The sequence below is a fragment of the Thamnophis sirtalis genome, unplaced genomic scaffold (genome assembly GCF_051295495.1).
Source record: "Thamnophis sirtalis isolate CommonGarterSnake01/CBP01778 unplaced genomic scaffold, rThaSir2_p1.2 scaffold_9, whole genome shotgun sequence".
Taxonomy (NCBI): Eukaryota; Metazoa; Chordata; class Lepidosauria; order Squamata; family Natricidae; genus Thamnophis; species Thamnophis sirtalis.
In genome coordinates, this window is record NW_028261389.1 from 14,223,385 (window position 1) to 14,247,360 (window position 23,976).

At 43.8% G+C, this 23,976-nt stretch overlaps 1 protein-coding gene across 1 annotated transcript in view; it reads left to right on the plus strand.

Moving 5' to 3' along the window:
* The first annotated feature begins 9,043 nt into the window (after positions 1 to 9,043).
* The window catches only part of MICAL3 (microtubule associated monooxygenase, calponin and LIM domain containing 3), a 229,733-nt gene continuing 214,800 nt past the window's right edge, over positions 9,044 to 23,976 (plus strand). The window contains exon 1 of the mRNA XM_087722862.1: positions 9,044 to 9,312. The gene's annotated coding sequence lies outside the window, so the exon portion shown is untranslated. The remainder of the gene's footprint in view (positions 9,313 to 23,976) is intronic.

Sequence of the window (23,976 nt, forward strand, 5' to 3'; positions counted from 1 at the left end):
GGCACAGAACCCATTGCTGAAGTTTTTGAAGCCCACCCCCGTATCCGTCTTGATGATAAAACATCTGTGGAAAGACACGAAAGACTAAGATTTAGTTTATTTGTATGATTTAAGATTTAGTTTATTTGTATGCCGCCCTTCTCCGGGAGGGACTCAGGGCGGTGATCTTGGATTTATGATCTTGGATTTATAATCTTGGATTTATGATCATTCAATTAATAAAGTCAGATGATCAAAATTCAGGCATCATATTTATGTTGGTTGCAGCATCCTGGGCTCATATGATTGCCATTTACAAGCTTCCCCAGCAGCTTCTGACAAGCAAAATCAATGGGGAAAAATAGGATTCCTTTAACAACCATGTGTTTGCTTAACAACCACAGCAAAAAAGGTAATGAAACTGGCACAGATCAACAACTGCATCACTTAGCAATGAACATTGAGAACACAATTGTTCTCAATGAACAATTGTGGTGATACGTTGTGGACTACTTATAATGAGACCAGACAACATCAATTGCACTTTAGTTAATTAAAAATTCTATTTAGGTGAATCTTGGAGTTGTCTTTCTGGCCACTGAGATCTACGAACTATATAAATGTATAGCAACCTGGAGCTGAAGAGGTATTGATCCACTCTGGATAACATTGCTTTCTAGTAACTCTCAAGTGTCCAGAAAAATTCTCCATGCATTTTTCCCAATATAGTCAGCAAAGCAGCTCTGAAGGTTTTTTGTTATTTCACTAAGAAGGCTCTCCAGGGATTAGATTTGTTCAGAGGATTAATGAATATAAAACAAAAGTTTTAAAAATCCATGTTCAGACAAGATTTCAGAAAACTGGTAAGAAGCTTGTTGAATACTAGCGCGGGAAATACAAGCGCGCGAATAAAGGACTCCTTTCCTGATTGGTTCCCGGGCGGAGCCGGTTCAATCTTCGCTCTGATTGGTCGAGCTACTCGACGCCCCATTGGCTCCTCGTTCAAACCCGGGGGTATAAATGTTTGGCGCGAACCACGCCACGTTGAATCGCAGTTTACTATGAGCTGAATAAAGTCACTTCCTCATACCTCTTGTCGCGTCCTTCCCTTCGCTCCAAGATACAAAACTGGCGACGAGGGTGGGATACCGATTCCCGCGACCACGGAGAAGAACAACCAGCTGCCACCGCGTCTGAACCAGCTCGAACGCTATCTCAGACTGAGAACTCCGGCAGCGAACGTGAATTTTTCTCCGCCTTTTCTCTCTCTCCCCCCGGCTCCACACCACGATGGCATCATCGCTTCCTCCTTTCGCGCCATTCGGCGGAGCCACCGGGGAATCATGGGACGGGTTCATGGAGCGGTTCGAGTGTTACCTGATCGCCTCGAAGAACCAGGCTCAGACCGACGAGGAGAAATGCAGCTTCTTCCTGTCCTGCTGTGAGCCTTCCATGTTCGCCTCTGCGAGAGCCCTGGCCGCCCCGAGGCCAGCCTACAAACTTGGGTGGGACGAGTTGATGTCCAGGCTGAGGAACCACTACGCTCCCTCACTCTCTCTATTTGCACGCCGTTTCGCTTTCCGCCGCCGAGTGCAAAAGCCCAACGAATCCATCAGCCAGTTCCTGGAGGCTTTGCGCACCGTGGCCGCCCAGTGTGATTTTGCAGACCTGGAGGAGAACCTCGCGGAGCAGTTTGTGTGCGGGGTCCGCGACGTGCAATTGCGCAGCCGCATGCTCCGGAATCACAAAATCACCCTAATGCAAGCCGTGGAGACAGCGCGAGCAGCCGAACTGTCCGAACAATCCACGGCCGACATGGAACGCCTCCAGCTGACCCCCCCCGCGCAAGCCGCCGCGGGGCCGTCCACCCAGACGCACCTCGTCGACGACCTCTCCCCTGCCGAAGACGAGGAGGAGGAGGAGGAGGAAATCGTCGGGCAAATGAGGACGCAGCCGAAGCGGAGGCCACCCCAGCAACCACCGACGCCCGCTCAGCCAGCCGCAAGCGCACCTTGCCGCGGATGCGGCGGCCGCCACAGCCGCGCAGCCTGCCCGTTCCGTTCTGCCGTCTGCCGCCGCTGCCGAGGAGAAGGGCACCTCGCCAGGGTCTGCCGGGCTCTCCTGCCAGCCCCATCGTTTATGCAGCCCATCGACCAGCGCCAGGCATCGCAACCGCAACGCCGCCAACAGCCACGTTCCGCGAGGCGAGCTGAGGACTGCCATTCAACCTACCAGCCCTCCAGCGCCGACTGCGTGGTCTACCAGGCATCCCACGTTCCCGCTGGTAGCCGCAAGATAAGCACCGCCGTCCGACTCGAAGGTCAGCTTTGTCAAATGGAGGTGGACTCCGGGTCTTCCCGTTCTCTCCTATCTTGGGCTTTGTTTTCCCGCCTTTGTCCCGGGGTTCCCCAGAGCAGATTGCGCCCCGTCGGGGTCTCCCTCCTAGACTACCAGGGAAATGGGATTCCCACAGCTGGGATATTCCACATCCGGGTGGAATACGGGAATTTTAAGGGGAAACTCCCAGTCCTAATCGTCAGGAACGACCTGCCCGCTCTCCTGGGGTTAGAATGGTTTCCTGCCTTGGGCCTCACCATAGAAGGGGTGCACAGGGTAGTTCCCCTCTCCGCAGATAGCGTCCTAGATGAGTTCGCGGATGTGTTCGACGGGAAATTGGGTTGTTACAAGGGCACCCCCATTTCCCTCTGCCTTGATCCCCAGGTCGCTCCCGTTAGGCTGAAGGCACGCAGGGTCCCCTTCGCATTGAGAGCAAAGGTAGACGCTGAACTGGATAAACTTATCGAGCAGGGGGTACTCGAGCCCGTAGATCACGCCCGTTGGGAAACCCCCATAGTCCTCCCGGTCAAACCCGATGGATCGGTGAGGATATGTGCCGACTACAAGTCGACCATCAATTTGGCCCTGCAGGCAAACCCGTATCCGGTTCCCGTAGTGCAGCACCTACTCCACTCTTTAGGACAGGGCCGCATTTTCGCCAAGCTAGACATGGCACAGGCCTACCAGCAGCTGCCCGTAGACGACGATGCGGCTACAGCCCAGACCATCGTCACCCACCGCGGGGCTTTCCGTTGCCGCCGCCTACAATTCGGCGTCTCGGTTGCCCCTGGGATTTTCCAGAGCCTCATGGAGCGGTTGCTCCATGGGCTCCCAGGCGTCGTTCCCTACTTCGACGACGTCCTGGTCGCAGCCCCCAGTCACTCGGAACTCCTGAAAACACTGCGGGAGGTCCTCACACGTTTTAGGGAGGCAGGACTGAAATTAAAGCGCAGCAAATGCGAAATCGCTGTTCCCAAAGTTGAATTCTTGGGGTTCCTCATTGATGCCCAAGGCATCCACCCCACTCCTTCTAAAGTTGCCGCCATCAAAAACGCACCCGCACCCACCTCTAGGGCGGAATTACAGGCGTTCTTGGGGCTTTTAAACTTCTACGCCCCTTTTATCCCCCACAAGGCGTCACTAGCTGAGCCGCTACACCGACTACTTGACCGGTCAGCGGCCTGGAAATGGGGTAGCCGTGAAGCTCACGCGTTCGCGGCTATAAAGGATATCTTAACTTCATCGGCAGTCCTAATCCAGTACAGCGATAGGATGCCTCTAATTCTGACTTGCGACGCCTCCCCCTATGGCGTAGGGGCGGTCCTGAGCCACGTCCTTCCGAACGGCTCAGAAGCCCCCATAGCTTTTTATTCCCGGACACTCTCCTCCACGGAGCGGAACTACAGCCAAATTGATAAAGAGGCCCTGGCTGCAGTGTCCGGCATTAAGCGGTTCCATGACTACCTCTACGGTAGGAATTTCACCCTGGTCACGGATCACAAGCCTCTCCTGGGGCTACTGGCGGGCGACAAGCCAACTCCCCCCATTTTGTCCCCCCGCATGACTCGGTGGACGGAGTTCCTAACGGCGTATTCGTATACGCTGTTATACCGTCCGGGCAAACAGCTAGGGCACGCAGACGCTCTGAGCCGTTGCCCTCTGCCAGAGACGGACACAGCCCACGTGCCCGCGCTCTCTGTTCTGTCCATCGCCGAATCCGACCTCCCCGTCTCGGCCACGGACGTTGCAGCCTGCACAAAGGCTGACCCCGTCCTATCTCAGGTTGCTTCATGGGTTTTGAGGGGGTGGCCCACGGAAAAGGTAGCGGAAGAATTTCGTCCATTTAAAGTGCGACAAGCCGAACTCGCCCTTCACGGGGGCTGTCTTGTCTGGGGGGATAGGGTAGTGATCCCCACGGCCTTGCGGGCACGAATCCTGCCCGCACTCCACAAAAACCACCCAGGCATAGCGCGAATGAAAGCCTTAGCCCGTAGCTACGTGTGGTGGCCCTTGTTAGACTCGGAAATTGCAGACTACGTAGGCCGATGCAGGATCTGCCAAAACTCTAGGCCGAATCCCCCCACAGCCGCCCCTCGTGAGTGGGAGATCCCTAGAGGCCCATGGTCCCGTTTACACATCGACTTTGCCGGTCCCTTCCACGGCCGGAACTTCATGATAGTAGTCGATGCTTACTCCAAGTGGGTGGAGCTGGTAATCATGACCTCCACCACAGCGGAGAGTACAGTGAGGGCCCTCCGTAAGATGTTCGCTACCCATGGGTTACCGGATGTGATAGTTTCCGATAATGGGCCCCAGTTTACCTCCACCACGTTCCAAGAATTCCTGGCCGAGCAAGGAATCAGACACGCGGCCACAGCCCCCTATCACCCTGCTAGTAATGGCCGGGCGGAGCGCGCAGTTCGCTCAGCGAAAGAAGCCTTAGGCCGCATGGGCCAGGGCGACTGGCAAGAAAGAGTAGCGGCCTACCTCTTGAGCCAGCACTCCATACCCTGCCCAACGACAAATAAAAGTCCCGCGGAGCTCTTGATGGGTAGGAGATTGCGAACCCCCCTAGACAGGCTCCATCCACTTTATGCAGGGGATCTGCCGAGCAACCTGGGGGCCCTCCCTTCCCACGCGTTTAAGTTAGGGGATCCTGTATGGGCCCGCTCTTTTTCTGGGGATCCACGGTGGGTTCCCGCAACCATCACAGCCCTGACTGGCCCCTGTTCCTTCAGGGTCGGCCTGGCCGACGGAATACAATGGAGGCGCCACGTGGACCAATTAAGGCGTCGCCTTCCCGCGGAAACAGACGGCCCGAGCCCCTCAGACACTCGCTCTCAGCAGGAGCCACCCCCGTTGACCCTTTTCCCTACGGACCGTTTCCACCCGGGGAACGGGAGACAAGCCGATGCGAACTTTCCGGACAGGCGCACCTCAACCGGCTACTCCCTTCCTCGAAGCCCTTATCGAGACTCTGAACCTACACCCCTACCGGACTGCACGGGGCCGCTACCGGGCACTCCGGCTGCCACGGAAACACCGCCCCGGACAGATGGACATCGGGCACGGGACCCGGGGCCAGCTCTCTCTCACGGGGCCGCGCCGCAGGTTCACCGCCCCACCACGGACACGCCTCCGCCGGCGGTTCCCCCCCCGTCGACGACCGCCGGGGAGCCACGAAGATCGGGACGAGAACGCCACCATCCCGCCTACCTACAAGACTATGTTTGCCCTTCCTAAAGGAACTCTTTGACTGGGGGGGAGGGGTGTTGAATACTAGCGCGGGAAATACAAGCGCGCGAATAAAGGACTCCTTTCCTGATTGGTTCCCGGGCGGAGCCGGTTCAATCTTCGCTCTGATTGGTCGAGCTACTCGACGCCCCATTGGCTCCTCGTTCAAACCCGGGGGTATAAATGTTTGGCGCGAACCACGCCACGTTGAATCGCAGTTTACTATGAGCTGAATAAAGTCACTTCCTCATACCTCTTGTCGCGTCCTTCCCTTCGCTCCAAGATACAAAACAGCTCTTAGATTTTTCAGAAGTCTTAATCAAGCTGAGATTGTAAAAGAGGAAAGAAAAAGCTTAATTCTTTTAAAGGAGAATTTATAAAAAAATTATATATACTGCAATGCAGGCTCATCAACAACAGCAATCTCCATTAAATAAGAATTTCTTTTTAGCCACCAAAATTTATTTTAATGATAATTGCACCATTTATTTTCATCTCCGGTGTTGTTGTTTGCTTGTAATGGATTATAGTTTAGTGATTTATATGAATCCATCCATTGTTGTTTATTTAATAAATCATAGTTAAAGAAATCATGGATTAGTGTGAGGTCTGAATCTATTTGAATCTAAGGCTTCTTAGTAAAAAATCACCTTGGATAAGGTGAGCCCCTTCGAAACTGGAATTTAGTTATCTCCAAACTAATATCCTTAAATATTTTCCCATTTCTAGAATTCTCTGCCAACAAAAACAAGTTTATTAGCAGAGGTTTTGCTACTAATAGTAAGTTCATTGCCTGATATATTGAATTGTAATAAGCTTCACCACATATTAATGTCTGATTATCACATTGTTGAATGAAGCCCAGTAAGAAATAGTTGGCAGCCAAAATTTCTATGGACATTCTCAAACATCCAGATCATGGTTGTCCCAAAGGTGCTTTTTCCAAAAGGCAATTGGACTTTCTTGTTTTTTTCTTTTGAAGACGTTTCACTTCTCATCCAAGAAGCTTCTTCAATTCTGAGAAGCAAAACATTTTCAAAAGAAAAAAATAACAACAATCAAGAAAGTCCAGTTGCCTTTTGGGAAAATGCACCTTTGAGACTGTTGGTATCCTAAAGAGAGAGAGGGGGGGAGGGAGGGAGGGAGATAAACACATTTATGGAATAAGCATTAGAATAGTCCTCAAGTTATGACCACAGTTGAACCCCAAATGTATGTTGCTAAGTGAAATATTTGCTATGTGAGTTTTGCCCCATTTTACAACTTTTCTTGCCAAAGTTGTTAAGTGAATGATTGCATTAAGTTAGTAACACAGTTGTTGAGTGAATCTGGTTTCCCCATTGACTTTGCTTGTCAGAAGGTCGTAAAAGCTGATCACATGACTGCAGGACACTGTAACTGTTATAAATACGAACTAGTTGGCCAGCATCTGAACCAGAGGTGGGTTCCTACCGGTTCAGACCAATTCGGTCGAGTAGGTAGTAACTCGGCCTGCCACGCCCCCGAACTGGTTCTATCAGCGGCGGCACCATCTTGATTTTCAGTTCTGCACAAACTTTTTTGCGCACCAAAGCAACCCACCTCTGATCTGAACTTTGATCACGTGACCATGTGGAATGTTTCAATGGCCGTAAGTGTGAAAAACGGTCATAGGTCACTTTTTCAGTGCTATTGTAACTTTGAACAGTCACTAAATCAGGGGTCGGCAGTCTTGAACAATCAAAGAGCCATTTGGACCTCTTTCCAACAGAAAAGAAAACACCGTGAGCAGAGGTGGGTTCCTACCAGTTCGCACCAGTTCAGTAGAACCGGTTCGTCAAATCTACCGAACCGGTTAGAAGAGGTTCCACCAGAAAGCAGGCCACACCTACAGAAGAGGTTCCAAAAATTTTTGAAACCCACCACTGACACACACACATACACACAGACAGACAGACAGACTCACACAGAGAGAGAAAGAGAAAGAAAGGAAGAAAGAAATAAAAAAAGAAAAAAGAAAGAAAAAGTGAGAGAGAGATGAAAGAAAAAAAGGAAAAAGGGACAGAGAGACAAAAGGAAGGGGGGAGAGAGAGAGAGAGAGAGAGAGAGAGAGAGAAAGAAAGAAAACACATGGCCGGCAAGCCACTCCCACAAAGGAGGCCACACCCACAGAGTAGGTTCGAAATTTTTTTGAAACCCACCACTGACTGGGAGCCACAAAACCCTTCCCGTGACTGACTATTTCCTGAGTGGTCACAAAACTAGCATATGTAGTTGAATTAAACGTTCTGTTTTCTTCTGAAACTTTTCTTTTCTTGGATTTATCCATGGTTGCCCTACCAAGGATTGAAAAACTCAATAAATCACATGCTGGCGGGTGCCGCACATTGGCGATTGTGACACGTATTTTGAGTGACAGGGAGCTGCAGCAGAGGGATGAAAGAGCCACATGCGGCTCCAGAGCTGACCCCTGCACTAAAAGAATGAACTGTTGTAAATCAAGGACTACCTGTATACAATTATAGTGGCCTGGTGAAAAACTGGCATCTCTCCTTGCCTTAATATCCCAAATCTGGACCACAATTGACTCCTGGCGAGACCTACCAATCAGAAACCTATCGCATAAATTTCTGAGTCTTTCACTCTTCAACATCTTTCTAGATTTTTTTTTTTTTAAAGGAAGGTGATGGGAATAACGAGTAATCTCATTTCAGATTACTATACAGTAAAAGGGTTTTACTTTCTTAATCTGGCAGGACCCTGGTAAAGTGGGGGAGAGTAAAGTAAGGAGAAACTATATTGGCATGCTCGCCCACAAGGGGAACACAATTTAGTGCCAAGCAGCTTATACAGCTAAGATGCAATCAGCAATCCAAGCAGTTAAATTTATGAGTCAATATCTTTGGCCAATGGACAATGGGTTCTTCTTTAGCGTGGAAACTGCCTAATTTCAAACATACACAAATATTAGAGAGCTATGCATAGAACTGCATTGTTGTAATTTAACACTACTAAGGAATCTCACTACTGTCTGACACATCTATACAAATAACTATGCATAAAATTATTCTTCTCTTACGGTGTTCCCTCCTTTGTCCTTCCTCTAATCTTTAGATTTTAGTCTTAGATGCTTCCATTGTAAACATACGTACATATGGTTCATTCATTGTAAACATACAGATGGTTTAAAATTTTCTTACCATCAGGATTTTTTGTGGATGTTCTAAAACTACACAAAATAGGGTAGTGGCAGAAAAAAAAATGGTGATCTGGAAATTGATTTTTTTTTTTAAAGGCATGTATGAATGGAAGCGTCTCTGGTAGCCTCTCCCCATAACATACGCTACACAAAATGTGTGTCCTACCTTTGCATCTGCATCATTCTGCCATAGGGACCACATACTGGTTGCCATGGCAACAGTGACGACCAGAAGCCTGCTGCATCATCACACCATCTCCAGAAGACCCTAATAAGATGCTCACTGAAAGAGATGCGCATTGAAAAATAACAGATCGTTTTCACCTACGTTTTCTGTTTCCTCCGTTTCTCCAAACGGGGTTGAAGAAAGGAAATAGTATCTGTAAGTTTTCCAAAACAAGAATAAATTAAAAAAAAAAAACCCCACTGTGCAGAGCTGGAGGCGCCGGAGAACAAAAAAAGGAATTTATGATGCTGGAGATTTACCAAGTCAGAGGCTGTTAAAACTACAGTATGAGCATGTTAATTTAATGGCAAGGTTTTAACCAAGGAAAATCTGAAGAGGACAGCTTCATTTCTGTCCTGTAAGTATATAGCCTTCTTATAAATGTTCTAATAGATGTTATTTGCCTTGCTGGAACGGGAGTGTTGTTGATTTTAATGTAGCAAAACAATGCAAATAATGTTCTTTGTTAACTGGCTCCGGCAAGATATTCTAAGGGGTGAAGCATCTGATCAACGTTGTCAACTAACTGAATATGCCTTGGAGATTAGAACTGGTCTGGTTCCAATGTTTCTGTTGTTCTGGCGTAAATGTAAATGATGCTTTGGAGACTTTGTTTTTCAAAATTCCACTTTTGAAGGTTTGGTTTTGCTGTTGTTCACATTTCAGTGTCTAATAGGGGGGAAAAAACAAAAGCCCAGAATGAGGAAATAGTCCAGGGATGTTCACTCATTCACATAAGCATGTATTACATGCTTAATGTTAAAAGAATCCCTTAAAAGAGCAATTTAAGCAGAAATGCAGATTCCTGGAAGTTGGTAATTTAAATTACAATAAGAGAGACAAATAAGAGTGAAAATACTGGGAGGTACAAATATGTAACATGGCAGATATATTCAAATGCTATCCATTGCAATCCTTTTCAATGCTTGTTTTGATTTAAACGTCATTTCTACTGGAATCAGACCCCTAATATCTGTGTTTTAGATCGTGGCTCCAAACTTTAAAATCTGTATTACAAAATAATAGGGAGTAAACACAGCAGTGTTTACATGCAGGTCCATGTGAATACAATTGTATTAATCATATTTTTACTACAATAGGAGGGTGAAATATTGCAGATCTCTGTTCAGAGAGAGATGGTTTCAAATTCTGTATGAAAGCAACATTGTTCTGGTGCACAAGGAATTGTTAACTTGTACCAGACAGGACAGGTTCCCCAGCTATGGAAGCTCATGAGCAAGTTGTTGTCTCACACCCTACCTTATCTCACAGGGTTACAGTGGAGGAAAAGATTACAGGAGAGATGGTTAGTTATATTTTGGATGAGCCTTGATACAGCTTTGGCAACAGCTGAGAAAGAAGAACCAGGTCCCTGTTAAGAGTCCCTCTAAATTAAAACTATTTACTTGTCAATGCCTCCCCAGTAGGGTGACAAAATACAGAATACCATACCGTACTTTGAATAGTTATAGAGGAGAGGGAATTTCAGCAAGTGCAGATTGCATGCTTGCCCTTCTGTTGCATCCAGCAGGAGAAGTCAAAGGCATTTTGTTAATTGCGGAGAATTGGGAGCTTCTCTTCCCCCACCCAGATTTATAAGGCCACCTTGGCAGTGGCAAACATTCTTTTCTGTTTGCGAGAGTTGCAAGTTAGCTTGGGGAATGCAGAAGGGGTGGTGTTATCTTCTGCCCTTCTAGTACACAGTGTCCCCTTTCATCACAACATCTACCACCTTCTGTGGTGTTTCATTGAGTTAATGGTAGGCTAAACCCTGAGATTTAACCCACCCTAGGCTCCAGTGTCTTAAGTAGATGCCCTTCCCCACCAGAGGTGGGTTTCACATAAGTTTACCACTGGTTCGCCCCCGCGCTTGTTTTGTGAGCATGCCCGCCTTCTGCGCATGTGTGTGACCTTCTGTTCATGTGTGTGGCCTTCTGTGCATGTGTGCTACCTTCTGCACATGCTCTTTGCTTGCGCACACAGCTTGCACGCATGCGCACGGTTTAGAAAACGTGGCTAAATAGAATGGCATAGAGTCGGGGCGCAGGTCACCACTACCGATTCACCTGAACCAGTCCGAACCGGCTGAATACCACCTTTGTTCCCCACACACTTCCAGCTCCTTTTAAATCGAAGGTGCTAGAGACAAGAACTTCTACAGAAGAAAAAACATTCTTCATTAATTTTCTTTTTATGATTGATCGATCAATCATGTTGAAGGTATAAATAGCTTTTCTCCAGGAAGATCTGTCCCCAACCTACCCCTTAAGGTCTTCCAAAGTCCACCCATCACCACTGTAATCTAGTCTTCTCTCATTGCCGGTTATACGCTTCTCATTCCTTCCACTTTTCCCTTGTTAAGCATGCATTAAGGAAACTGGATTTTTATATCATGTGTCCAAAATATGATAATTTGAGCTTGATCATTTGAGATCATCATCCAGTGAGACTCTGGACTGATTTGTTTTACTATCTATGAGGAAGGGAGGGAAGGTTAGCTATCTATATATTAGCCAATAATGGTATTGTTACTTTTTATACTTTAATAAAAGTCCCAGGCTGATTAACTCCATCTAAAGCTATACAAGAAACAAGATTTTGTTTGTTGGCAGCCCTACTTTATATAAGTTATTTTTGTGTAGAAAGGTTTAAGGAGTAGCCCTTAAGATCCATTTTTGTTCTGCTCTTCCGATGCCTCTGAAAAATGGTCTCAAAATGAACTTAATATAGTTTTAAAAGTTCCAAAAACAAAACCTAGGAGGGGGGGAAACCTAGGACAAATACCTCAGCTCGGCTTACATGTATGATCCTGCCTGCCTGTTTTGCACTGTAAAGCTATCCTTTATGAAATCCACTCATAAAGTCAAAATACTGTCCATCTTTAACATGGTGCCAATCAGGGGTGAAATCCAGCAGGTTCTAACAGGTTTTGGAGAACCAATTGTGGAAATTTTGAATAGTTTGGAGAACTGGTAGCAGAAATTTTGAGGTAGTAAAAAAAAAATGAATTTCACCACTGGTGCCAATGTAATATAGCAGGAAAAAAGAAATAGTACTTCATTCCCAAACAGAATTTATAGGTTTCAAGGAAGGGAATGGCAGATTCTGATTACCACCACTGAGAATGCCGTGAATATTTGTACAATATAGAGCCTCAAACAATCTAATTAAGCAAATTCCCTTGGAATTAGATGCCCATCTGTTCAGCACCTTGTGGAATCATGACGATTACATAACCTAACTTTTTGATTGAGGAATTTCCTCATTATTTAATCAGTCTGGCTGACCCTAAGCCAATGTTATTTTCTTTGTCCAAATTTAGTGTGTGTTCTTTTCTTTAGAATCAGCACTTGAGAAAGATACTTAATGAGGTAGTTATTATAAGCAGTGGTGAGATTCAGCCAGTTCACACCTATTCAGGAAAACTGGTTCTTAACTTTCTAAGCAGTTCAGAGAACTGGTTGTTGGAAGAAATCTCCTTTTGTTCCCCCCCACCCCCACCCCCCCACTTTACAGGGCTAATCCTGTAAGGAAGGCAGGAAGGAAACATTCTGGTGTTGTTTCCAGCCTAATCTTTATTGCCCTGCTTACAGAAACTGCCTCTCCGGTTAACCCTTATTACATTGTAATAGCTAAGGAGAAGCGCTCATCGACGTGAGTGACATTGAGTTGGCCACACCCACCCGGTCACATGACCACCGAGCCCTGCCTACCCAGCTAGTCATTAGAGCAGAGAACCAGTTGTTACATTATTTGAATCCCACCACTGATTATAAGGCTATTAAGTTGTGGCTGTACTCTGCTATCTAACAAGAAATTTGGATGGACCGAAGGAAGTTTGAGAGGATAACAGAGTCTCTCCCAATAAAGAGAGAACAGAGTGGATTTTGGACCCAGAAGGGAAACAAAGGCTCAGATGGATCAGACCCTAATCAAGTAACCAAGCTTGGAAAGTAAGGGATTGGCTGGCTCAGTTAGATGGGCGAAGGAAAAGGTATGCACGCATCTCCTCACAGGGCTAATGGAAATCACGAGATGAAATTCTCTAAGCCCCATGAGCCAAAGCCACCCCCTCAGCGTTCAAGCAGCATAAAGACGTTTCTCTGTGTGTGCTGGCATGGCCACAAGCCTAGCATGAAAGAATAATAGACATCAGAAATGTACATGAATTATTTGTACATCTTGCCTATCCCCACAGAAACCACCCTGGGGTTACACTCTGCTGTCTCCTCCGGAGAATACAGCCTCCCAGTAAACAAACACAAACACACACACACACACACACACACACAGAAGTGAAATGCTATTGAGAGCATTCTGCAATTCAACAATAGAGACTCTTGGAGGCTAGTTCTGATTGAATTCTCCTAGCCTCCATTCTTTAGCACCGTTTTTTGTATTACTGTATTTTTCAGAGTATAAGACACACCAAGATTTTGAAGAGGCAAGTTAAAAAAAGTTTTTGCACTCTGCAGACCTCCCAAAAACAGCCCTGTTTTTCGCTCATTTCTGCCCTCCCCAGACCCCAAGAGCACTCTAAAAGCCTCCTAAAGGCTATGCACGGGCATTTTGGTGAAGGGGGTGGGGATTTGGGAGGCCAAAATGCTGTATTCAGAATATAAGAGGCACCCAAAATTTCACCCTCTTTTTTGAGGGCAAAAGGTGCATCTCATACTCCGAAAAATATAGTATATTTGTAGCCAACTGTTCCACTAGGGTGCTTAGTTTTCCTGTTTATCTCCAGAAACTCAATTTGATCCCTTAGACAGAGATACAGTGAACAAATCAAAGGGATTTCATAGCTGAGCAGAGCTCTGAAGCCATATTCTAAGTCTAATACTGTTGAATGTGTAATACATTGACCTAATCGCATGTCACATTATACTGAAACAGGGTTGGTTTGGTTTTGGCTTAGTGTACACTGTGAATTCATCTATTGTATCTTGGAAACCATCCTTTATCACTCAGTTTGTTCTTTGAATTCAGCCAATTTATAATTTATTCACTAAACCCAGGTTAAGAGAATCTTAGCTCGTGTGAATTGGAAGACAGATTCTGCAATATAAAATACTAACTGATAGCTTGGTGTTGCCCAAGTATTTATTTATAGGGGAGAAATGTCAGTAATTTCTAATGTTGGATTTTCCCACTTACCAGAGGGAGCCCCCATGCCATGTGGAATGCTGTGGAGTACTGTGAAGCCGTTACCATGGCAATTCCACTGCTGTATAGTAGAATCCATCTTACGGCATTACAGTAGAAGCCATTTTAAGGCACAACAGGCTGTATCTTAACAGAGCAGACACCCTGAAGGATGTTAGGGGTGTCTTACCCCCCCCCAAAGTATTTTTATCAGATGCGCATGTGCAGAAGCAAAAAACAAGATGGCGGTGCCTACAGCGCCACTGCTAGAACCGGTTTGGGGGCATGGCCTGCCGAGTTACTACCTACTCGGCCAAACCGGGCCGAACCAATAGGAACCCACCTCTGCTTTAGGATTGACTGATTTGATCTCCTTGCACTCCAAGGAGATTCCCTCCATTCTTCAACTCTCAGCCTTCCTTACAATCCAACTCTCAGTCATACCTTACTGGGATTTAGGAAAAATACAACCGGGTAAATCTAATCAGATTTTTTTTTCTCTAACAAGTCCATCTCATGCCAACCAGGAGCCTTGGAACATTCCCCAGTTAAAATGATTTTCCAGATAAAATATTAATGTAGTATATTTTAACTCATCATACGAGGACCGCTGTCATACTTGTAGTGGAATATTGTATTGCAATATTATTTTGCAAATGTGAAATCATAGTGAAGGAAGTTAGCACCCACACCTTGCCTAGAAGAATGAAATATTTTAGGAAATATTAAAAAGGCAGATTATTATGTTTCCCTGGATGAGAAAAGGAGAAACACGTTTTAAAGACAAAGCAGCTTCCTGCAGCTCCCTGCCCCCCCTCCCTTCAGCTCCAATGTGATGGGATTACGACATGGCCCTCAGGACATGATAGGATTAGCCCTCTACCCATCTCACCACATGGCACCTGGGAAGATTACATCACTCAGCAAGGCTCAACCAAGCCTGGGACACAGACAGCCTACAAAGTTAGCTAAGACCCCATCCATCCAATCAGAATACAAGATCAAATTCAAAGACCAGCAGAGGGTATAAAAATCTCTCTCTCCCTCTCCCTTCCTCCCTCCCCCACTCTCTCATGCTTTTTTGCCCAGGACTTCAACAATTCCTGAGGAAAATAAACTAGACTGAGACATATCAATGTGTATCAGCCCCCCACCCCAGAGCTTAATATAACTTTAATAACTGCCCCTCGAAAGGGGATGTGGTGGCTCAGTGGCTAAGACGCTGAGCTTGTTGATCAGAAAGGTCAGCAATTTGGTGGTTCGAATCCCTACCGCTGCATAGCGGAGTGAACTCCCATTACTTGTCCCAGCTTCTGCCAACCTAGCAGTTCAAAAGCATGTAAAAATGCAAGTAGAAAATAGGGACCACCTTTGGTGGGAAGGTAACAATGTTCCGTGCACCTTCGACGTTTAGTCATGCCGGCCACATGACCACGGAGACGTCTTTGGACAGTGCTGGCTCTTTGGCTTTGAAACGGAGATGAGCACCGCCCCCTAGAGTCGGGAACAACTAGCACACATGTGTTAGGGGAACCTTTAGCTTTAGCTTAATTGCCCTCGAGCTTTTATTCATCTAATTATAGATTGAGCAAGATACCAGTATAGGTGGTCCCTTGCTCAATAGTAGTAACTGTGAGAGGGATCTTGGAGTCCTAGTGGACAACCATTTAAATATGAGCCAGCCGTGTGCAGCAGCTGCCAAAAGAGCCAACACAGTTCTAAGCTGCATAAACAGAGGGAGAGAATCAAGATCACGTGAAGGGTTAATACCACTTTATAATGCCTTGGTAAGGCCACACTTGGAATACTGCATTCAGTTTTGGTCACCATGATGTAGAAAAGATGTGGAGACTCTAGAAAGAGTTCAGAGAAGAGCAACAAAGGTGATTAGGGGACTGGAGGCTTAAAACATATGAAGAACGGTTGCAGGAACTGGGTATGTCTAGTTTAATGAAAAGAAGGACTAGGGGAGACATGATAGCAGTGTTCCAATATCTCAGGGGTTGCCACAAAGAGGAGGGAGTCAAGCTATTCTCCAAAGCACCTGAGGGCAGGACAAGAAGCAATGGGTGGAAACTAATCAAGGAGAGGAGCAACTTAGAACGGAGGAGAAATTTCCTGACTGTTAGAACAATTAATCTGTGGAACAGCTTGCCTCCAGAAATTGTGAATGCCCCAACCCTGGAAGTCTTTAAGAAGATGTTGGATAGCCATTTGTCTGAAACGGTATAGGGTTTCCTGCCTAGGCAGGGGGTTGGACTAGAAGACCTCCAAGGTCCCTTCCAACTCTGCTATTGTATTGTATTGTAAAGAAAGGCACAATATGGGCAATGCCTCAAAACATAGATGGTTAATTTCAGTGTATTGTGTTAACACAATCATAGCATGATGTTCCAACTTGATGTCTCCTAAATTAATTTCACCTTCCATAATTCCCAGCATTTGCCATATTGTCTGCCAAATAGGAACTGAAATTTGACACATCTGGAAGATATTAGGTTGGAGGAGGTTAAGGCCAGAGACCATTAATTCCTATGCTAAAACGGATTAAAGTTTGCCTTAAAAAGCCCAGGTGACTCTTTTTTAAAGTAGTTAATTGTATGGATCCTTTAAAAGAGCAGAAAGGAAATTGTGAATTCCTTTTTATATAACAGCGGTAGAGATAACTTTGGTAGCCAGGAGTGCCTTTCTAATTTATTTTTAAAGATTTTTAAAGCTTCTCTTATATATATATTTAATTTCTAAATTAAAAAAAGAATTTGAAGCTCATTGAAAACTGTATTTAAAATATTATTACCTCAGTGTATCTGTTCTGACTTAGAAGAAGATTTTTTAAACTACTGTCGGATCGTCACTTCCATTAAAAAGGTAACTGGTTTAAAATCTATTATAAAGCTTGTTTAAATCTTGTTAAAAATCTTTTTATTGTAATTTAATATTTTTGCTCAAGGGTTTCCTTTTATCACTTTTGCTACTGGTCAGTTGAAATATGGCTACTTTGTAGCTCAGTCTATTGCAAAATCTCAACCAGTATGCTAATGTATGAATCCTTGCAGTCAGTTTGATTAAATCAACCATGATCAGCTAACAATGGATGAGATCCCTGAATGATTTTTTAGCTCTAGGTTGATACCATTGTGTGGAATAGCCCTCTTACGCATCCCCTGGGTAAAAATTATGGATTCTTACTTAACTGAACTTCACTTCTGTTTTTCAAATACTTTTTGGAAGATAGACAGGTCTAATTTTCTGCTCTATCAGAATATGCAGTAACGGTGAACATTTTTAGATTAGCCAGGGCAGTGGGAGGTGAACCAATGAATTTATGAGGTTAAAAATATTTTACTTTGCTTTCCTGTCTATAACCCAAGGAATATTTGTTGTGTTACCTGCAAACAGTCCCATCCAAGCTTCTTAAAATATAGATTTTTAATAAATATAGCCAGGAGGAATTTTGGCTATTGCGATATGTTATGAAAATGAGAGCATAAATAGGGTACTGTAAAGAAGGGGAGGCAAAGGAGTACAGTATAGCTAGGAGAAAAACATACTTGTGTAATATAAAAAATGACCAGATTATAATGATGAAAGAAATGTCCTTCTGGGTTTGGCTCCAAGTGGGGAAAAAGACACTGGAGACATGGAGGCTGCTTGGAAAGATGGTTTATTGGTGGACAGGACCACATGGCTTGAGCCCTGAACAGAAAAGGTGATCACATGCTTCAATGTTGGTGGAGAAGAAGAGAAGGGCTGAGGGAGGGGCTTGCTAGGCTTTTTATAACCTGTTCAGTCCCACCTCTCTGTTTCCTGTTCCTCTGTAAGAAATGTATTCTGATTGGTTGTCAGACTCCCATGGGCCCATGCAGGGGCAAGTCTCTAGGCTGCGTTTTGAATCCAGGTTTGGTTGAGTTCTCAGATGCCATGTGGCGAGTTGGGTAAAGGGCCAATATTATCATGACTTAATCCTACCCCCTGGAGCTGAAATGGAGAAATCTTTATTATGTAAAGGGACTAGCTTGGCCTTCTTAATGGCCCATTGGCAAAGTGGGGATGGGCAGGAAGCTACAGGCAGCTATTCTGTCTTTTAAAACATGTTTCTTTCTTTCCACATCCAGAGAAATATTCTGCCTTTTCAATATTTCCTAGGATATTTCATATTTCTGAGAGAGGGTTGGGTGATAACTTCTTATAATAACAAATGTTCCAATCCAGAAATTAAGCACATAAATCATGTAACTTAAAGTTGTAAATCAGAGGTGGGTTGCTCTTGGTTCGGCCAGGTTCGGCCGAACCAGTAGTAGCGGTGGCGGGAAACTCCACCCACCCACCCAGACACTTCTGTGCATGCACAGAAACGTTGCACGCAAGCACAAGAGAACCGGTAGTAAACCAGCTAGCAACCCACCACTGTTGTAAATATGTTAAGTTACTAGAATAAATCCCAAAATTAAGCTGTGAAACCAGACAGAATTGAATAAATATTGTTCTGAACAAAGAACTGAATCTGTTGAAAACAAGGGAAGGGGATTGTGCAAATAAATCACATCTGGTTCTATTTATGTTTCCAAAATGAACAAAAAATATGGTTGAAAAATGAGCAGAAGTTTAGTTATTGTTTTCCTTAGCCTGTTTCTGCAAGGTGGGGGGAATGACTGAATATAGATTTGTAATATTTGTATAGCAGAAGGAATTTCAGCCAGTGTGTCTATGGTATGTGTGTCTATGGTATGTGTGTATAAGTAGTTGTTATTCCCATGGTTCACAGATTTGCTTTTTGTAACATGGTATAATCCTCTATAACAGTGTTTCTCAACCTTGGCCACTTGAAGATGTCCGGACTTGAACTCCCAGAATTCCCCAGCCAGCCATGCTGGCTGGGGAATTCTGGGAGTTGAAGTCCGGATATCTTCAAGTGACCAAGGTTGAGAAACACTGCTCTATACCAACCTTGGCAACTTTAAGATGTGTGGACTTCAACTCCCAGAATTCCCTAATCAGCCATATTGTCTAGTGAATTCTGGGAATTGATGTCCACATATTTCTTAAAGTTGTCAAGGTTAAGAAACAGTGTTCTGTACATAATAGATTGTATTTCCTTTCATTTGTTTCTCCTTTTTAATTTGTTTTTTAAAGTTAAAATGTAATTTCAGTCAGTGGGATTTCCTTATTGTAGTCTGACATATGTATCCTACCAATGAATCATTCAGTATCTTCCTGTTTTCGAGTATAATGACTCACTCACTTCATAACAAAGAATATCATAAAAAGCTATTTTAAATGTTCAGCTTGCTTTTCAGTACATTTTTTTCTCTCAGCCACTCTGATGAATCTCATGGCAGCAGGGCAAAACACATAAAGAACTTTTCCTACATTACTTAGTATTTTCTAATTCTGATTTTTATTGATGAATTTTGATTTGTCACTCTTCCAATGTAATGGACTACACCCCCCTCTAATTTCCAAACAATGTAATTCATGGTTATATCAGTTATAGATTATGGGGATTGTTTTCCAGCTCATGGAGAAGCTACCGTATTCAACCACAAAACTCACTGGGCAACTTTTTAGCCAAAGACTCTTTTTCAGCCCAATTAATTATACATGGTTAGAATGAGGATAAAATGAGGGGGAACTCTACTGCGTGTGTCTTGAATTCCTAAAAAAAACCGTAAATTAATAATTACTAAAGAAATAAACAGTCTGATATCTGCTGTGGGGGAAAGTTTCAGATCTCGTAGATTAATATCAGCAAGGTCATTAGATAATTGTTGGGCAATTTTGAAGTTAACCCCAAGAAATCACTGGGAAAAAATAAGATAGAGTATGAATTTTAATCAAATTAATTCTAATTCTATATCAGTATTTATGATACCAAAAATGTATCTTTTTTTCATAACTTTGCTTGAATTATTCCCATGGAAAAATTAATGTGTATTTAAAAAACAAACCAAAACTTGTTAGAGCATGGAAATATTAAGTACATTGGCAAAAACTCAGTCTGAGATTAGGTTCTTCAAATAATGCATCAGAATATAATATTTGTTTGATGTTGACTGGTACTTTGTTTAAACCCAACCATTTTGCTGATTAAAATGTGTATCATGACTTAGTGCAGGAGTTGCTCAAGAATTTTTGGAATTGAAGTCCATAGGTCATAAAGTTGCCATAATTGCCTGCTCCTGACTTAGTGTATTCATACCCAAGCTGTTGTAGTTTATTCAGTAAAACACACTTTGTTACACAATGGTTTTCCGAATATGTACTCAACCTTTGGCTTAAGATGTTGCATAAATTCAGAACAGATTTTATCCCTGATAGTGTCAAACTTATAGAAGCATTTAAATTTAACCAAAAGAACTAAAAGAACTAAAAAAAAAAAACCTCTTCCAGTGTTCTTTTCTTGCTCCATAGAGAACTGCAATCTGATTAAATCTTATTTTAGCATTTTGATCCCTGTAGTTTATCAGCTAGACAGTACTTATTTCTTAGTAGGCAGTGAATATATATATATATATATATATATATATATATATATATATATATATATATATATATATATATATATATATATATATATATATATATATATATATACACACACACACACACACACACACACACACACACACACACACGCACATATATATATATTAGATTTTTTTACAACCCCTGGTAAGCCCCAATTATGGGAGGAAGCTAACTGCTTCCATCATCTGTCCTTCGGCTCGTCACAAGAGTCCATCACGACAGAAACCCAATATTTTTAAAGTTGCCTTTGTTATATTTGTGTTTTTTTAAATAAAAAAAACAACACACACACACACACACACACACACATATATATATAAATCTCAATTAGAATAATGAAGGGCTCCCTTGAGAGAAGGAGTAGTATAAAAATAAACGAAATATTAAGGCTAAAAGGAATGTGCATAGGTTGTAAAGATAGGGTTTATAATTGATAAATGTGACTGCAATAAAATGTTGGAATTTTATTTACTGTTCAGCCATGTTCCTTTCTATTCTACTCCCCAATTCCACCACAGGTCAATCAACAGTTTGTAGCTACTGATCATAATCTCTTCCAAGTTTGTTTGTTGTTGTGGTGGGAAGGTTCTAAAAATATTTTCTGCCTCCTCCAGATCCGCTGATATCTCTCTCTTTTGGATGGGTGGTTTATTTTTGTCTACATGAGCAAGGCATTGGCCATGCTGAGATCAGAAACACAAAGGGAATCACGAGAGAGGCCTTCTTAGGCCAGAAGTTGACAACTGGAGGGCATATGCCAACTTAAGCTGCCTAAACAGAATGGCTAAATTGCTTTTAGATGACCAAAAGTTACTCATCTCTACCTGTTGTACAGGGGTGGGTTGCTGCCGGCATTGCTGCCGGTTCAGTGCCTCAAAATAAAAAGATCTGCGGATGTGGAAAACCTTAAAAAATGAAAAGAAATTACACTGAAAATTGTTCTGCGCATGGGTAGAACCGAAAAACTAGATAGTGGTCCCTTAGGAGAACTGGTCTAGGGGCGTGGCAGGCATGGGTCGCTGTTGTGACTCAGCAGCAGCTTGCTGTGAGTTGCCTCGGGATGCAGGAATAATGAGAAGCTGTTGCTCGTTAGGGTCGTCTTCTGCAGATAAAAGACGGATGGTGCCACGCCTTAGTTGCAGAAGTCAACGTTCGTGGTTCATCGTTCATTGTGTGTGATTCATCGTTTCGAGATTCAAAGAGGCACTTGGATAAGTGATTTGCTTTCTGTAAACCTGATTTAAAGAGGCACTTGGATAAGTGATTTTGCTTTCTGTAAATCTGGTTTGCTGTAAGAGCTTTTTGTTTTTGCTTTTGCTGTGTAACGTTTTGCCAGAGACTTTATCTACATTTATTTTTGGGCTCGCAGCCAACTTGAGCCAGGACTGATAAAGATATTTCCTTTGAAGTTCTGTCTGACTGTCATTTGTGAACGAGCAAAGAGGGAGGGTCAGAACAGGTCGCTGCCGGTTCCAGCGACCCAGGCTGCCAAGTTACTACAGGTTTGGCCGAACCGATCCGAACCGGTAGGAACCCACCTCTGCTGTTGTATGCCAAACATTGCTAGCAATCCTCAATGCATGTGCCATGTTTTACAAATACATGGGATTTCTTAAAATAGCGGATGTTTTGAAAATACTTGGTGAGTTTACAGATTATTGATTGTTAAGCATTGTATTTAGCTTTGATTCAGTGGTGAAATTCAAATTTTTTTACTACTTCTGTGCGTGTGGCTTGGTAGATGTGGCAAGGGGAAGAATACTGTAAAATTCCCATTCCCTCCCCACTCCTGGGGGAAGGATATTGTAAAATCTCCATTCCCATCCCACTCTGGGGCCAGACAGAGGTAGTATTTGCCGGTTCTCTGAACTACTCAAAATTTCCGCTACTGGTTCTCCAGAACCTATCAGAACCTGCTGAATTTCACCCCTGCCTTGATTTCTTTATAGTCGCAAATGCTAATATGAAGATATGAGCTGGAAATCATAGAAGCTTATTGTTGTTCGAAGGTCATTCCATTTTTCCTCCAGAAATGTTTCACAGCTTCACAGAGGTTTATTATTTTTGACTCGGGAGATTAGCATACCATTTGAAGCATATTGCTACAGAAAATGGGCATTAGTGAAATCATGAATCTCAAAAATGAATTGGTTTCTATTCCAATTCATTCTTAAAATTTAATATAACGGTTATATCAGAGTTCAGGAACATGCCCAGGCAAATGTAAACAAACCCTGACTTGGATGATGAAAACAGAGGGATTCCCACAAATAAAAGGATTACTATCTGCCGTGAAAGGCCACTTGTTAGTTTTAACACAATAATCCATTATGCTGGGTGTTTATAATTTGACAGCAGTAAGTTTTTGTCTTTCTCCGTCGTTGTTGCTTCCCCCCCCCCCCCCATTCACTGAAAAGATAGATGTAAGAGACAGAGAGCAATGTGGTGTTTATGAGAAAGAAAAGGCTGGACCAGGCAGGGAGTCTAAGGACAACTACGTTGGTTCACAAGAGAGAAAAAAGAGAGACTATGATTGGACAATGCGTTTCTTAGGCTGTTGGAGAATTCTAAATCTTGCACATTGTGTGGCAGTTTGATGGTAGCTGTACAAGAGTGCCAAGTGGCTCGTTTGTGCAAATTTATCGGCTAATTTTGAGAAACTGAGTGTGTAATCGTAAAAAGAAACAAAAAAACCCCCCTAAGTTTATATAACAATGTAAACAGTGTAGAGATTATTACTTAGCTGTATACATTTGTTCTACTTTGTCTCCAAGAAAAATAAGGGGCCATGTGTGATATTCCCCTATTACGTAGACTCACGTAATCCCAAGGAATAGGTCATGCCGAAATTTAGTGATGGTGTTGGAAGAAATGTCCTTCTGGGTTCGGCTCCAAGTGGGGAAAAAGACACTGGAGACATGGAGGCTGCTTGGAAAGATGTTTTTAATGGTGGACAGGACCACATGGCTTGAGTCCTGAACAGAAAAGGTGATCACATGCTTCAATGTTGGTGGAGAGGAGAAGAGAAGGGAGGAAGAGAAGCCGAGTCCCTGGTTTTATGCCCTCTCTGGCCTTTGATCTTGAGCTTGTATTCTGATTGGTTGTCAGACTCCCATGAGCCCATGTAGGAGCAACTCTCTAGACTGCGTTTTGAATCCAGCTTTGGTTGAGTTCTCAGATGCCATAGAGTTGGGTAAAGGGCCAATATTATCATGCCTTAATCCCATCACTCTGGAGCTGAAGGGGGGAACTCTTTATTATGTAAAGTGGACTAGCTCAGGCTTTAATGGCTCATTGACAAAGCGGGGTGGGCAGGAAGCTGCAGGCAGCTATTCTGTCTTTTAAAACATGT